The following is an 18,415-nucleotide window of genomic DNA, read 5'->3' as shown; positions in this document are numbered from 1 at the left end:
GTACACATATGTATCGAACAATACAAATTTTTTTATTTATTCTATCAACTTTTCTTCTGACGATGCTGTCTGTGTTGAGTGCTCAGTGGATCTGCATTTGACTACTCCACCTAGGCTGCACTGTCGAGTGCAGATCCACTGAGCGCAGTGCAAGCTAGCAAGACAGAAGCTAAGCTCATTGCAACATGGCAACTGCCTCAACGCTACCTGAAAATGAACCTCCCCCACCCTCATTCAGATCTGGTGTTTGGAACTATTTTGGTTTTCATGTGAAGTATGACCCTGATGGTAAGCGTGTCATGGACAAAAGTAAAACAGTATGTCGGATGTGCCACGCAATGCTCAATTGGTGGGAACTAGTGCGTTAGCGCAGTTAGCTTGTTAACGTGTTGACGCCGTGCAGCCCCACGCACGGGCGATCTGCGGTAACTCGTTAACGGAGATTTGCCACGTTATGGCGTTAATGTCATTTTAATATCACGTACACATATACACATAATGTCCCTCAAGAAGACACTGAGAAAAAATAAAGAATAACATTGAGACTGTAACTTTGCCTTAAGTCATTATTGATTTTGTTTCTTCACCTTGAGTCCATCCTCTGCCAAGCTGCACCTGTGATTCTGCAGCTGCTCGCTGATGAGCTGACAGATAAGTAAATCTTTTCTTGGATATTATCCTCTGCATCCTTACCCTATCACCTCTGCCTCCCACAGGGCGCCAGCCTGCACTGTTGAAACACTATTTTTTTTTGAGTGTTTCAACTGGAAAAAATAGAATGCCATTGATCAAAACTAGAATGCCTTTGATCCAAAGTAGAATGCCTTTGATCCTTTGTGATGTCATCATCTTGCTGAGGAAAAAAAAACCCTTAAGTAGGAGCTTTGCTCTGTTAAACTTTGCTGCTCAACGGACCTTGACCTGACAGTAAGCAAACCCTTTTGGAGAGTTTTGAGAGAATTTCGCGTTACCTAGCAATTCACTGACCAAGCCGACACATTTCACCATGTCAGCTAACCCATCCTTCCGCTCAAATGAGCTTGGAATAGTTAAAGGGAGCGTTTTGGGAAACCACTACAAGGTAGAGGCTTTCCTCGGAGAAGGGGGCTTTGGTATTGTAGCCAAATGTCGTGATACCATGACCAACCAAGCTGTGGCTATTAAAGTCAACAAGAGCCGCCCTGATATTCTGCAACAGGCAAAACTGGAAATTTTCATCCTGGAGCAGCTGCGAAGGTTGGATCCAGATGCCGCCAACATTGTTAAATGGAACGGCTTTTTCCACGACGGAGAGCGGGTTTGCTTAAAGTTCGAACTCCTTGATCAATGCCCGTGGGACTATATAGGGGACCGGAAAAACCAGGGTCTCCCCATAAGCGAAGTCAGGCCAATTTTAGGTCAGCTCACAAATGCTCTGTCCCACCTGGGTTCTTTGGGAATAGTGCACGCTGACCTCAAACCTGGAAACATCATGGTTGTAAACCGCCATGAGTTTCCCATCAAAGTCAAACTTATAGACTTTGGCCTTGCATGTCCGGCGTCTGCAGTGATGCCTGGTGACCGTGTGGGGACAATTGGTTATAGTGCACCTGAAGTTATGCTTGGCCTTCCTTACAATGAAGCAAGTGACATGTGGTCTCTGGGGCTAGTAGCTGTGGAGCTTGGTACAGGGGTGCCACTCTACCCTGGAAATGAAGACTATGATGTTTTGAAATTCATCATAGAGACTCAGGGTCAGCCACCAGATCATGTTCTAGACTCTGGCGTGTACACTGAAGACTATTTCATTAAAGACAACGGCAACCAACAGCGCTGGACATTTAAGACTGACCAGCAATTTCAGTACGAGACAGGATATGAGTCCCTGGAGACAAGATACATAAAACCGATGCGTCTCGATGACCTCTAACAAGTAATGATGTTTAGAAGAGGACCTGAAAATGGCCAACGTTTGTTTGTAAGCTTAATTAAACAGATGTTGGCCTTGGATGCAAACCAGCGCATTACACCGTCGGAGGTTCTCCGGCATCCCTTTTTCAACCCTAAGAGTTCCCCTTACATTGACATGAGTGCTGAAAGACCACAAAACCCTGTGGTCTTTCAGCACCCTTCAAACTTGAAATGCAAGAGATCAGAGAAAATCAACTGCAGTTTTCAAAACTCAGTTGAATTTTCTCAGCAAGTATTTGTCCACACGTCAGCCAGCCCATCCTTCCGCTGAGATGAGCTTGAAATAGTTGAAGGGAGTATTTTGGGAAACCACTACAAGGTAGAGGCTTTCCTCGGAGAAGGGGGTTTTGGTATTGTAGCCAAATGCCATGATACCAAGACCAACCAAGCTGTGGCTATTAAGGTGAACAAGAACCGCACTGATATTCTGCAACAGGCAAAACATGGAAATTTTCATCCTGAAGCAGCTGCGAAGGTTGGATCCAGATGCCGCCAACATTGTTAAATGGAACGGCTTTTTCCACGACGGAGAGCGGGTTTGCTTAAAGTTCGAACTCCTTGATCAATGCCTGTGGGACTATATAGGGGACCGGAAAAACCAGGGTCTCCCCATAAGCGAAGTCAGGCCAATTTTAGGTCAGCTCACAAATGCTCTGTCCCACCTGGGTTCTTTGGGAATAGTGCACGCTAACCTCAAACCTGGAAACATCATGGTTGTAAATCGCTATGAGTCTCCAGTCAAAGTCAGACTTATAGACTTTGGCCTTGCATGTCCTGCGTCTGCAGTGATGCCTGGTGACCGTGTGGGGACAGTTGGTTATAGTGCACCTGAGGTTATGCTTGGCCTTCCTTATAACGAAGCATGTGACATGTGGTCTCTGGGGCTGGTGGCTGTGGAGCTTGTTACAGGGGTGCCACTCTACCCTGGAAAAAAATATTATGATGTTTTGAAATTCATCATAGAGACTCAGGGTCTGCCACCAGATCATGTTCTCGATCCTGGCGTGTACACTGAAGACTATTTCACAAAAGACAACTACTACTACAACCAACAACGCTGGACATTTAAGACTGACCAACAATTTAAATACGAGACAGGATATGAATCTTTGGAGACAAGATACATAAAACTGACACGTCTGGATGACCTCGAACAAATAATGATGTTTAGACGAGGACCAGAAGATGGCCAACGCTTATTTGTCAGCCTAATTAAAGAGATGTTGGCCTTGGATGCACACCAGCGGATAACACCCTCTCAGGTTCTCCGGCATCCCTTTTTCAACCCTGGCCTCTCCAACAGGTTCCCAAGTATCAACATTGAAAAACCATACAGAGTCAATCTCCAGCATGGCATCTTCCACCCTGGACAAAAGTGATAAAAACACAAACTGGGGTTGGAAAAGGATATTAACAGCAAATTACACTGGAAATATTAATTAAGCTGCTCCAATAATTATCACTTTGGCTTTTTTTTTTTTTTAAATTTTCACTCCCCCCACCCCAACCAGTCGCGGCAGATGACTGTCCCTTCCTGAGCCTGGTTCTGTCGAAGGTTTCTTCCTTTTTAAAGGGAGTTTTTCCTTCCCACTGTCGCTAAATGCTTGCTCATAGGGAATCTTCTGATTGCTGGGGTGGCCAAAACTCTAGGGGAAGTAGCAATTCTTGTGAAAATTTTAAAAAAAAAAGCCTACCAATATTCAAAGCAGAGCAGCGGACACCTTACCATCACATCAGTCCTTTAATCCGACCTAAAACACCATGTTTACAGAAATAAATTCCATACAAATTGGAAATAAATTGTTGTTTTTGATTGTTTATAAATATATAGTGCTACCCTTCAGCCTCCTAGTAGACATACCTGTGTTATAAATGTGAAACTCCTACGATTTTCAGAAAAGTTGACCTCTGACCTTGAAGTCAAGGTCACTGAGATTTAAGCTTCACAGAGATTTTCAGTAGATGCAACCATGGTATTGATTTGAAAAATCTACACAATCACAAACTTGGATGTCCACAGCGCCTCGCCATATACCAAAGATTAAGAGGTGTTTTTTTTCTAGGTTTTTATAAAGATTACAAAACACAAATAACAAAAATTCCAACGATATTGTCATTTTTGACAACGCTATTTTGATGTTGTTTAATGTAGTGCAAAAAAACAAAACAAAACAAAAAGTAAATAAGGTATATACTACATAGTATACACAATTTTAGTGGTCAACAATGGGGTCAATGAACAGAATGAAGGAAGGAAGTCTTTTATATGACAATGGTGTGAAAAAGCGTTTTCCTATTTATTTGTATGTTTGTCACACTTAAACATTTCAGATCATCAAACATTTTTTTTCTTTTTTATGTAAAAAGAAAAGTTTTGCGAGACTTCGCAAAACAAACTCGAGATCTCGCAAAAGTTTTAGCCGCATTCTTCGGACGCCAGCTCGAAGCCGACCGGGAGGTCGAGGCACGATGTGCCGGGAAAGCGGTGTTCCTCCCGGCTGTAGTAGGTCTCGACCTGCCGTTAGCTTCGAGCTAACGGAAGGTCGAAGGCCAAAGAATGCGGCTAAAACTTTTGCGAGATCTCGCAAAAGTCCGTCTTAATTTTTTTTTCTCCCATGTCCCCTGCGGGGCTCCGTACGAACGAAATGGCTCTTAGAGCCGGATCTTTGACGTGAACGACGCGAGCCGGCTCCTTATCGCGAGCCGTGGGGTTTTTTTTTTTTTCTCTCACCCTCTCTCTCTCTCGCACTTTTTTCCCGCTTCACTCAGCATGCAGCCTTGTGCTTTACGCTGGGAAGAGGGGGGAGGGGCGGTAGTTACACTCAGTAGCACAGGAACAGAGCAGGAGGGAGAGACAGAGAAAGAGCAAAAAGGAAAAAGCTGAAAATTTAAATAGTTAAAAGTTGAAATGTGAATAGTTAATTTTTGTATTATATGATTTATTTATTACATTTTATGTGGAGTGAATAAATAAAAGTATATTTACGGTGGCCCCAACAGACAAAGCACATACAAACTTCAAATCACGTACGAACTCTGAAGCACGTACAAACCCTGAAGCACGTACAAACTCCAAAACACGTAAAAACACATGAAAACTCCAAAACACGTAAAAACTCGTACAAACTCCAAAACACGTACAAACTCCAAAACACGTAAAAACTAGGGGTGCAACGATACACAAAATTCACGGTTCGGTTCGATACTTTGGTGTCACGGTTTGATATTTTTTCGATACAAAAAAAATGTTCATGCCTTTTTAATTTGTCATTTATTAAAATTATAAATATATATTTTAACTCAAAAGTAGAGTTTTTAAATTTAACCCTAACCCTTGTGCGTGTTTTTTATTTTGACAGCGAATGCGCACCTGCGGACCACTTATGTGCAGCCCTGGTTATTTAGCTCGTCATATTGCAGCCACAGAAATTCTTTTGTCCATGAAACCATAAAGCTGCACTTTCTTTTTGCCTTATAGTCTGATTTGTCATAACTTCTCCGTTTTGTGGTAAGCTTTTCTTTGGCTGTCACTTCTTCACCCTGACCTGTCTTATTTGGCTCAGCAGAACTAAAATATATATCTGTCTGTGAAGGTTCTCAGTCATCCAGGTCATCGTAGTCAAATATATATCCTGCTGCTTTTACACACGCACTCACATAAGCTCAGCGATTCTCTGCGCGATCAACCTCTCACATGTTTAAGCTTGCTGCATGAGATTTCACTTGTCATGTTTGCATAGTAAGCTAACAATTAATAATAAGACGATGTCAGAGGAATTGGTGCACAAATTATCATCACTCACAGATCAGTGCTGTCGCTCTCTATACACAGTTTGCACGATTGCAAAGTGAAAGCAAAAAAACAAGCGCAAATTCAAACGCGATTGCAATATGTCACATATTGACAGTGGCTCACCAATGCCAATGACATAATTACCCAGCTACATTTCTGAAAGAATGCAAAAGCATTGACATATATTTTTCCTTCCTACAATAGCCCGACGGGCAGGGCAGAGATAGATTTTGGTAGCCGGACTGAAAAAAATCGCTAGCCCCGGGACGTTGGGCTAGCGATATTGCGAGCCCTGTATCTGATTGAGGAATCACTCATCTTTGGAAAAGAGAGTTTATTACAGAGAAATGTCTCTTTCCAAAATAAAAGCTATACTATCCGCTTCTTCTGGGCTATATTCTCAGCAGCATATTAAACATATAAGGAGAATCATGTGCTAACAGCTGTCTAAATGACTCGGCTAAAGTTAGTAGCATGACTGCGTAAATGTGCAGTCATATTCGTTGTGTTCCCACTAGTGCTTTCAGGTTAATCTCGTTGAAATGACCTTAACGCCACAACACGGCAAATCTCCGTTAACTAGTGATGGGTCGTTCGCGAACGAAATGGCTCTTAGAGCCGGCTCTTTGACGTGAACGACGCGAGCCGGCTCCTTATCGCGAGCCGTCACGTGGGGGGTTTTTTTTTTTCTTTCTCTCAGCCTTTCTCTCGCACTTTTTTTCCGCTTCACTCTGCACGCGAGCCTTGTGCTTTACGCTGGGCAGAGGGGGGAGGGGCGGTAGTTACACTCAGTAGCACAGGAACAGAGCCAGAGAGAGAGAAAGAGAGGCAGGGACAACAACATTAGAAAGGTATAGTAATCATCCACAACTATTTTCAGTTGCAGATGATAAAGGATTGAGAAAGTTTATTCATGCAGGTCCATATGACAGAGAATATGCATGTTCTTTTAGTTTTCATATTATAATTTATATTTAATTGTGTTGTGGTTTGCAGTGTTTTGTGTTCTTTTCACTTTAAATTTGTGAAAGGAAAAAGCTGAAAATTTAAATAGTTAAAACTTGAAATGTGAATAGTTGATTTTTGTATTATATGATTTATTTATTACATTTTATGTGGAGTGAATAAATAAAAGTATATTTACGGTGGCCCCTAGAGACAAAGCACATACAAACTTCAAATCACGTACGAACTCTGAAGCATGTACAAACTCCAAAACACGTAAAAACACGTACAAACTCCAAAACACGTAAAAACTCCAAAACACGTAAAAACACGTACAAACTCCGAAGCACATAAAAACTCAGAAGCATATAAAAACTCAAAACACGTACAAAAGACAACAGAAGTGCTCCAGGATGCTGGGCGCAGTGTTGAGCCTTTGTTATCTTGTGGCTACACAAGCCAGCAAGTACCAACGACCGGATTTGGTGTGTGGTAATAACAGGTAAATGAACTTTTTTTTTTAATTATTTGAATATATATATGAGTGCCTGTGTATAAATACACAAACAATACACACATGCTTTCAATTGTGTAATTTAAGTGATCTAGTAGCTCTGCTTTGGAAGTTCAGTTCATGCTAGAAATGTGTTTTGGAGTTTGTACGTGTTTTGTCTCTAGGGGCCACCGCATATATTTATGTATAAACATATATAAATAAAACCACTTGTTTTTATGTTAGTAATTCCTTTTGTGCATAATTTTATATTATTGTTAATAATAAATTAATTAAAGCAACAAAACAACCTGAAGAGCCGGTTCGGAGCCGAAAGAGCCGGCTCTTTTTAGTGAGCCGAACCGAAAGAGCCGGATCTCTAAAAAGAGCCGGAAATCCCATCACTACCGTTAACGAGCTACCGCCGATCGCCCGTGCATGGGGCTAGACGGCCAACACGTTAACGAGCTAACTGCGCTAACACACTAGCTCCCACCCATGTAATTGAGCATTGCATGGCACATCCAACATACTGTTTTACTTTAGTCCATGACTCGCTTACCTTCAGGGTCATACGTCACATGAAAACCAAAATAGTTCCAAACGCCAGATCTGAATGAGGGTGGGGGAGGTCCATGTTGCAAGGAGAGCTTAACTTCTGTCTCACTAGCTTGCCCTGCGCTCTTCCTTCTGACGATGCTGTCTGTGTTGAGCGCTCAGTGAATCTGCGTTCGACTAGCGCTCAACACAGACAGCATCGTCAGAAGGAAAGTTGATAAAATAAATTACAAATTTTGTATTGTTCGATACATATGCGTACCGAACCGAAAGCACTGTATCGAACGGTTCAATATCGATACGAATATCTTTGCACCCCTAGTAAAAACACATGAAAACTCCAAAACATGTAAAAACTCGTACAAGAGCCGGTTCTCTAAAAAGAGCCGGAAATCCCATTACTATTTGTTTTACAAAAAAAAATGTTGCCCACCCACACACAGCACAAACACATCCTCCAACCACACACACCCATATTTTGCTCCATTGCGGTTTATTTCACACCTCAAACATTTGGTAAACAATTAAGCAAATACAAGTAATCTGCAATAAATTACAGGTAGTAAGGAAATACACCACTAACTCTTTTACGCTAGGTCCACACCTACACGGGTATTTTTTAAAACGCAGCTGTTTCGTCCACACGTAAACGGCGTTTCGAATCACCGAAAACGGAGATTTTTTTAAAACTCCTTTTTTGCGTTTACATGTGGACGAGGAATACAGAGTTGGTCAGGCAACGTCACGCTGTGCACCATGTTATTGTTTACATAAGATGAATTGCAGAATGACAGATTAACAGTATTTTGTCTCTATCTTCAGGTTATACACGCTTACTTATACACACACAGTTACTGTCCCTCTATTTAGAAAGGCAGAGGCATCATGGTGTAAATATATGTAGTTGTTTTTTTCCCGTGTAATAATATTCAACATTGCTATCAATACATTTTTCAAAAAATGCCTCTGTTGAGCTCGAAGAGTTTTCTTCTTCTTCTTCGGCCATGTTCTCTCAATAATGCACACCCTTTGTTTGTTGTTTACTTTTCCCGTTCTTTTATTGACAGCAACACCGGAGGGAAAACCATACATTCATTTTTAGCAGTTTGCGCTTCACAACATACGGAACAGGAAGTGAAGTCACCTATAATCACCAAAATAAAATCATTTCCAAAATAAAATGACAATCAGAAAACAGTTTTTACAACATAAGATAAATTAATATATTTACTCGTGAGAACACAAATCTAACAGCCTCTCTGTGCAAAAGGGGTTTAAAAACTTAAACAACTGTGGGATACTGTTAGTCTGTGATTTTGACAGGGGGAACAAATTGTGGCAGGATCAGCCTAATATTATTTGTATCCCACTGTAACTTTACTGTATAAAGAGCTAACATCTCCAAAATGTCAGGAGTAATTAGTCATTACAACAAGTGTTTGTGAACTAAAAATCAAGAATGTGGGATACTGTTTGTCCCCCAGTGCATGTTCCCGACTAAGGGAAAACCAATTATGCAGGAGAGACCTACCTTGGCACTTGTGCAGGTGAAACCAAAGGGAAAATATGCTTCACCATATCTTCTAGTCTTTGGCTTAGAATGAAGTTGGTTTGGAAACATATTCAGCTATGCTTCATCTCCTGCTTTGCGTTTGTGTGGGCGCCCCGTGCTAGCAGTGTCCAAGCATTGTTTTGTTTTTTTCTTCCCCTTGGCATACCGCACCCCGCAATGGCTCTGCGCCCCCCCCCTAGGGGGCAGGCCCCACACTTTGGGAAGGTCTGCGTTAGCACATGATTCTCCTTATGGGGACCTGATATGTTTAATATGCTGCTGAGAGTATACCCCAGAAGAAGCGTATAGTATAGCTTTTATTTCGGAAAGAGCCATTTCTCTGTAATAAACTCTCTTTTCCAAAGATGAGTGATTTCTCGATCAGATTTTTTTTATTATTGTTTTGTTGTTTCAGCAACATTAAATTTAAAAACTGTACTTCTGAGTTAAAATATATATTTATAATTTTAATGAATAACAAATTAAAAAGGCAATATATCGAACCGTGACACCAAAGTATCAAACCGAACCGTGAATTTTGTGTATCGTTGCACCCCTATATATAAAGAAAAGATCGAAAATCACATTCTCAAAACATTTACAGATCATGAAAAGCATGAAACGTAAGCACAGTTTTAACAATACGTCTTCAACTTTCCAGAGTCAGTTCTCTGTCATCACAAAGAAACACTGCTGCTGTAAATCAAGGGAAGCTGTTGCCTTCTTGGCCTGACCATCTTGCTTTGGTGTGGTGCAGGGGTGAGTCTAGGATCAGAGCTTTGGGGGTGCTTAGCACCCAGAGAGCTGCCCAGCCAGGCAAGATAAACTTTACTCGTCACGATGAGACTTCTTCCCTGTCTCTGTGAGTCCCTGGATCCTTAAATGCCTCCAGTTGTCCCGAGTTCCCTCTGACTGTCTCCTTGGTGCATTTAAACCCCTGTTCCTCCCTGTCCTCATCGTCTGTTGTCTTCATCTCCATTATCAGTCATCATAATTTTACCATCTCTGTGCAAAACTGCAAATTTCTTTATTAGATCATAAGATTCTTAAATTTATCAAGTCTCTCTGTGCCTGGGTCCTCGTCTCAAAACATGACAGCATTGTTTTGTACATTTTAACACAATCCCCACATTTGTGAAAGAAAAGAAAAGCACTTTTTTTAAAGTCTGTAACAAAACCATCAAATCTGATAAAGGTTATTTAAATGCTGCAAAAGAAGAATGGATTGGAATAAAAAAAATACATATGGTAACCTTAATTACTGGGGGGCATGATGAATGATGATCATAGTGAGTAAGAAGTAAACTGAGTGCATTTACTCGACAGAGATTCACTTTTAATATGTATGCATAATATAATACAGATACATAAAAATACACTCCAAAAACAGAGTCCTTGAAATGTACAAATGTACAAAATATTGATAAAAACACTATAAAATGGAGGCAACTTTGCCTATGGTACAATGTATACAATGTATGAAAAGATCTTTACTAAAGATACTACTATGGCTCTGCAGATTTTTTTCTTTTATTTTAACCTATGTCACCTCACCTTGAGATTGGCAAATCACTTTTGCTGGTCAACTCTCTCAAGCAGTTTAACGGTTTGGGTTTTGCCTGTCACTATTCCCTGTCTGTTTCCTTACCTGGTTCTTCATGACCTTGTATTTTCTCCTCATGTTCCCCTCTTTCCTCCTCTCTCTCTCTTTGGACTAACAATCATACAAAAATAGATTGTATTCAATTGGATGAAAAAATTACATTAATATGAAAAAAAAATACTATTAAGACCACTAATAAGTCCTCTCTCAGTGTACTTTCAAACAAAAGGCAAATAACCAAACCACATGTACATCAAATAAAAGATATAAATATTGAAACACTGATCCAACATTATCCTTTATTGACGGATCATTTCTTACACTTTTACCTGAATGTGGCTCCTGGGTTTAATATCGGAACATATGACAAAATAACCGGCTTCTCTCATTCCATTTCAAACAGGACAGTGGTAACAACAGCAGGCTACGGACAATTTTAAGTTTTAGATTTTAAATAGGCTTTATAAATGTCAATAGGAGCAACAGGACGGTCAAATGTCGCTGATTTTACTACACAAGGACGAATTGCAGGTAACAAACATTGTCGGAAAACACGTTTCCCACACTGCAGGTTACCTGGGTGTAATGTTTTTCAGCTAAAAAGAAACATGGTCTGACTCCTACCTAACTATATAAAGAGTAACTGAAGGTTAAATGCAGCTACTATGTCCTGTTTTAAGCCAGGCACTCATACCACCGCTCAGCCACCATCGCTCTGGCAGAAAGGGCGCTAGAGCCAGAGCAGGGGAGAGGCGAGCTGGAATAAACCATTTTGGGAGGGGGGGGGGTATCTAGGGGTGCTAAAGCACCCCGAAAAAGGGGCTAATATCGCCCCTGGTGTGGTGTGAAAAGCCAGGAGTGAAAAGGAGGCTGTAAAAGGCAGTGATCCATTAATAACTTGCAGCACAATGCTTCCTACAGTGAAATTGTCAAATATCATACTTTCGTTTTCTGTGATTTCTACTCTCTTTAAACCCATCCTGTGGGCCAGAAAGGATTTTTAGGAAAGCTATTTTATGTCCCACAGGCCACTTTCACATCCCCATTACATCATAAAATTTTCCTTGATAAATTATATCAAGGAAAATGGTATTACATGAATTTCTTCACGATAAGAAACCAGCTGCTCTATAGAAAGGTTCAACAGCATTCAACAGAGTACATGCTTACCACTATTTTTATTTCACACTGTCATCCTTGAAGTGGATGCTGTGGGCAGTAGGTTTACACAATGGCAGCTACAGGAGAGCTCCTTATTCCAAGGTATGTGCAGCTGGTCATTGTCAAGAACAGCCCACCAGTTTAAAGGAGCTCCAAACCGTAAGATCCATGTCTACCAAAGGCTTTGAGCAGTTGCATAAGCTGCATTGTTTCCTTCCAGACAAAGCAACTGCATCACTGTATCTCATCCACTTGTTAGCCTCCCATGACGATGCATGTACGCAGAATAGCATGGAATGCATCCTGACATGCATGTTTGGTTAATGTACTGTGTCATGATTCAATAACCAATGTGCAGCTTAAGTAACATAATTGCTAGTTGAGTGCTGCCATCTTGTGGCGTAGCTGTAAAAGCTCTCATCTGTCTCTTACAGTGTTAACAGTAATTATCGATGAGCACCAGTCCTCACTATATGGATTAAAACAGACACGGTAGAGGTGGGACATTGAAGAGACTACAGCTTTACCAAGTGCGCATTTGTTTTCATTTTTCATATTGATTTTTGCATACATAGCAGAAGAGACATGGAGTCTCAGACAGGTAACATGGGCTTTACACACAACAGTTTACATTCTTCTTGCCCAGTCTGTAAGTGATGAAGCTGTAAAGGCAAAATTTATTCTCATGTGCATCCAATTTCATGCCAGAACTCTGGACAGTGGGGTCCATGCAGGCTGCAAAATAAACAATCTTCCATTTATTTCTATTCTTTAATTAAATTTCCTACTCAATTAAGTTGCCATGCGAAAGAGTCTTTGCTTTTACATTGACGTGGATTTCGTTTTGTTAAAAGCAGGCTGGCTTTATGACGTCATTCTTTTAAATCAGTGTCTATGGAACACCAAAGGGCAATCCAAAATTTCAAGGTCCACCAGTAATGTATAGCTGCATGAGTTCTTCTTATCATTACTTAAAGATGAAAGCAGTTTGAGAGCTTGTTTGCATCATCTTGAGCATCCTGATGGCAGCAACTATTTGGTAGTGTTTTTTTAGAACATTGCTGCTACTGCTTAAAGATTCTTTGGCTTTGCAAGAAGCTCCACCTCTATATCACTTTCACACAGTCCAACAAAGCTGCCTGTGGTCTGACATACAAGTTTCTCCTTCAATGGATTGTTTGGATTCTGAGTGACTCATTAGTCTGTTTGCTTGGCACCACACCAGCATTTACCAAATTCTTCCAACAGATGACGCACTCATTACTTCCTAATTCCCACATCCAGACCTGTGTGAATGGAATGGCGTTTCCTTTGATGCTTGTTTTTAAAGGATTTCTTGGGCAGAGTTTGGCCCAGTATAAGAAATGTATGTACACAAAGTACTGACACAGTAAATTCTTTTGATTGGTCATGTTTTGTGCAGTTGTATTTTGTAATAAAAGTGCTTGTTTTCCCAAACTCTCACAGTGCACCTGGTTAATAAACTATAAATGTCTGATTCTTAATGATTCTAATATTTACTAAAAAGGTGGTGCAGTGGTTAGCAGTGTTGCCTCGAAGGAGGTCTTGGGTATGAACTCACTGGCCAGGCTGGGCCTTTCTGTGTGGAGTCTGCACGCTCTCCGAGTACTCATGCTTGACATAGATTGGTGACACATCCAGGGTGTACGCTGCCTAACGCCCTGTTTCAGCAGGGATAGGCTCTGGCACCCTCGTTACCCTGAATTGGAGAAGTAGAAGAAAATAGATGGGCCTTACTAATGGTTAGGGCTGGTAACTAGAGATGCCACAACAATTTTCCAAACACAAAATTGTTGTTTTGGGGGTTTTTTAAATTGTTAATCTAGTAATAATTAAATTGTCAAATTGTTGTTTTTTAATAAGTTAAAAAAAACAACAATTTAGCTGCAGACAAAACAAGAAATTCTGAGAGTTTTCTAACATTTTATATGAAAATAATTCATTTATTAGGTCACTGCAGGACCTACAAACATGGGTATGATGAGTGCTTGGTTTGCATATGAGTTCTCACTTAACTTTGAGCACAGAGTACTGATGAATAACAGCTCTGCCTGCCAATTAACTGTGAGCATTTTAACATAATTGTTTTATTTAAATAGTTTTTATAGGCCTGGAGTCATATCAGACCCATAAAACTCTGCTCTAAGAGTGTGTGTATATATGTGTGTGTGCATGCATGAGTTTGTGTGTGTGCTGCCATGCCTAATTTGCGGAGCCCTTGGCGGAACACACCTGCCAGTTTGAATAAATATTTTTGTTTAGCTGACCCCGTTGTGATATTTCCAAACTAAAACTGCATTTTAAAGATTCTGTAGGGATGTTGAAAGGCCATCTCTGTTAAATATTCATAAAAAGGCCTGTGGGGAACGCCTTCCTCCAGAATCCAAAATATAATATTGATGCCGTCCTCTCCCCCTCTTTCTCTCATAACCTCGATTCCCAGCTTACTGGAAAAAGTGGGTCAAAAAAAATGTTGGGAGGGCAGCCCTAGAAGGTTTACTAGCAGTACTAGAAATACCCCTCAACAAAAAAAACCCAAAGCAAAATAAACAAAATAGAGCACTTTCAGCATAATAAAGTAGAACTGCACCTACGTAATGAAGGGTTTCTCTCTTTAAATTCAATTCAATTTAAATAGCGCCAAATCACAACAATAGTCGCATTAAAATGATAAAGTGAAAGCCCAATAATCAAACCATCCCCTTTGAGCAAGCACTTGGCAACACTGGGAAGGAAAAACTCCCTTTAAACAGGAAGGAACCTTTGGCAGAACCGGGCTCAGGAAAGGGAGCCATCTGCTACAATCGGTTGGGGGTGATGGGAGAAAATACACATTTAAATATAAGTCCACGTGAAACCCGCATATAAACCTGATTTCTTGTGCATTGCTCATGCTTGTGTTTCACACATTCCTGTTTGCATTGCTCAGAAATGTCCCAAAGGTGTCTCACACAAGCAGCAGCAGGATCTGCCCAATTCAATTGTCTTATTGAGCAAGTTCATACCAACCAATATTAGCTGTCAGTTTCTGTAAAATTAACTGGATAGTGCATGTCTATTCATTCTGACGTGTTCATAGATGCAGAATGCACTTCCTTATGTTTGACTATACTGACTTATGTTATCTCTTACTCAGTCTTTAGATTTTAGATTTTAGATTATTTTTTTGCACTTGACTGAACGTGTAAAGCACGAGTTTAAAAGCAGAAGTCTCACAAACCAAAAGGAACCGAAGAACTCTGAGTTCTCTTTTATTAACAATAAAGTAAGCAAGACTGTGGTTGCTTTTTATACTATTGAAGATTACCATATTGGCATATCACACACATCTTCAGAGTGATTCCAGATAGCAATGTAATCATTCATCTCGAAACACCTAGACACAAGGTGGTTGTTTAAGTCCGCTGCGTGGCCACATAGATAACATATCTCTTACTCAATGTATGAATTCATTCTCAAAACCTCAGCTTGAGCACACTCAACCTGTCCTGCATGGGCTCTGACCTGCATTTGCTTCTACATGGGTAAAACAAACTCCTTGCTTTCCACCAGTCTCTTGTTTAACTTGAAAAACCTGACTGACAGCCACAGAAACACCTAAGGAAACTCAGCACTGCCCCACTTTGTCTCTGGTTAATGCGCAATAGAGGTGTTATATGTGACTCACCCTCAGTTGATAGGCCACTTTTGCAGACACGTTTTTAAAAAATAGAGGGGGAAAAAGGATTTTGGAGCAGTGATTGAGAAAGAAGGGTGGGAAATAGAAACCAGAGAGTGGGAAAACAGGAAAAGCAGTTATACCTGAGGGTGTGTTTTATGCTGAGAAACAGCTCCTTCACTGTTCTTATCTATGTGGCACTATATTACCGCAGTTTACTGGAACGCTATCACTTCTGCTTTATTTACAAAGTGAAATAATTGACCAAACATATTATTTTAACTCTATAATATATTGTCATAACTCAGACAGCAAGCCAAAGGCAGATTTTATGTTTTTTGCTTTACACTGCAGATGTCAACAGTGATAATTGAGCCTGTCATTGACCCAGGCAGAGGATGATTGATCTGAAAGGCATACTCGTTCACCTGTGCACACACACACACAGTCACACGTACGCACAAAGAATCACATGTTCTTGTATGCAGTAAAACAAGCAGACACAAACCAATAACATACACACACACTCCTGTTCAGGAATCTCAGAGCAAAACCAGAACGTTCTTCTTTGAAGAGAAGAACAAAACTAAGTGTTGTGTAATGTTGATGACAAGAATAGGCATGCAGAATGTGTCCAAACGAAAAAGCCGCTTTTGCAAACTGAGTACCAGGTTAGATACAGTTTTGTCAAGGTTTATGCTTAAGGAACTTAGTGTGAGGTTACATTTCATGCCACTCAGGCAGACTGCTTAAGTTATTCTACAGCTGAAGGCATCTGCAGTGATTTAAATAAATGCAACAATTAGACAAGGACACGAGTATGAAGATGATAGGAGTTAAAGTTCTGTGCCACCTACGCATATATCAGAGTCAAACAGGGTTTCTAATCCGAGTCAGCGAGATTATGGATGATCTTTATTTCCAGTGAATATGAAGTACTTGCATATGAATCAAAATGCAAATTGGAACAACTTTATTTATTAGTTATATGGAAAACACCAGAGAAAATTTTAACCAAAATCTTTTCAAAGTGTAGGCTTTGTGGTGTACATCACCAGTAGTGGTGATGTAACTATTGTTTTATATGCACAGCTTGCCTAAATCTTGCCTCATCATGGCCGTGAATGTCATAGTAATTTGGGGCTTTTCCCTGGGTGGAATAATTACATAGAAGAACGAGAATAGGGTGTACAAGTTTGGATTTTGGGTTGTTTTTTTCTCTCATTGACACAGTTTACATAAAGGTTTACATACAGGCTCAAAGATAAACATACACCCACACTACTCTTTGTTTATATGCACCTTAACAAGTTGCACCTTGGCCAGATGATTTGGTAACCATGAACAAGCTGGAACTGAACTGGACTTCTTTAAGTTGCTTGAAGACATTTCACCTCTCATCCGAGAAGCTTCTTCAGTTCTAAGGTCAAATGGTGGAGACTCCCAGATTTAAACCCTATGGGATTGTCCCCCCATTTGACCTTAGAAGTGAAGAAGCTTCTCGGATGAGAGGTGAAACGTTTTCAAGCAACTTTAAGAATCCCAGACACTTTATTCTTTCCGAGTTCCTTAGACCAAGCTTCTGGGATAATTCCTGCTGGATAATTGACCAATCTTCTTGGCAGCACTGGGGAAGTTAATTGAAATTGGTTGGTGTTCTCATATGGACCTGGCTTTTAAGCATAACTGAGAAATTTTAAATAGGGTTGAGGTTGGAGCTTTTGAACGCCATTCCAGAATATTAATGTTAGCCTGCTTTATACATTCCAAAAGCAGTTTTGATGTGTGTTTGAGATCATTTTCCTGTTGGAATACCTAAGTGCATCCAAGTTTCAAACATCTAGCTGTAGATATGAAGGAGAAGTCCTCCTTCTTCTTTATTCCATCCACTTTGTGCAATGTATCAATATCACAATAACACACACCTTGTCATTGTAGCAAGTAGTTCCATATTTGTCTCATGTGACCATAAAACTTTACTCTAGAAAGCAGTTAGCTTGCCCATGTGGGCGCATGCAAATTTCAGTCAAGCTTGAAGATGTCAGTATTAGAGCAGCTTCTTTCTTGGTCTGCATGATGGGACGGTGTAAAACTGGCTTTACTGTGGATAGAGACGCTGGTGTTCCAGCCATTTCCATTTCATGGTTCTTGGGTTGTTCCTGAACTTCCTAACCAGTTTACTCTCATATGAGAGTTTGGGTCTCAAAAAGAAGTTGTAGAACAATCATGATCACTAATGAGAAGTTAATAGTCCTTGGTCTTGTCAAGCTAAAAGCCATTATAGAACCAGCACCAATTATTAAAAGATTAAAGTGAGCATACATATTTGGGCCTGTATATATAATTGTGACCCAGAGAAAATCAGTAATTAAAGCTGTACATTTATTCCACCCTGAAAAAAATTCAAAGAAATCATTAAAAGGTCAAAATGACCATGATATTCATGCCCACAATGAGTGTATGAAAACGTCTGACCACAACTACAGGTCTGTCGTGAATTGTTTAAGTAAATACATGATGTTCGCACAAGCGTCAGAAATGCAAAGTAGCGTCAGGGGTGCATTCCTGCATGACAGTGTAGTTCCCCCTTTTTTTATCCACTCGCTAGGACTGCCATACTGCAGACAGACCTGTTTATGAGCCTGGCTGAACACGAGTATAACAAATCCCCTTAGGTGCAT

This window comes from Astatotilapia calliptera, chromosome 17 (assembly GCF_964374335.1).
Source record: "Astatotilapia calliptera chromosome 17, fAstCal68.1, whole genome shotgun sequence".
NCBI classification, from domain to species: Eukaryota; Metazoa; Chordata; class Actinopteri; order Cichliformes; family Cichlidae; genus Astatotilapia; species Astatotilapia calliptera.
The sequence above is the reverse complement of the archived record's forward strand: the minus strand, read 5'-3'. Positions refer to the sequence as shown.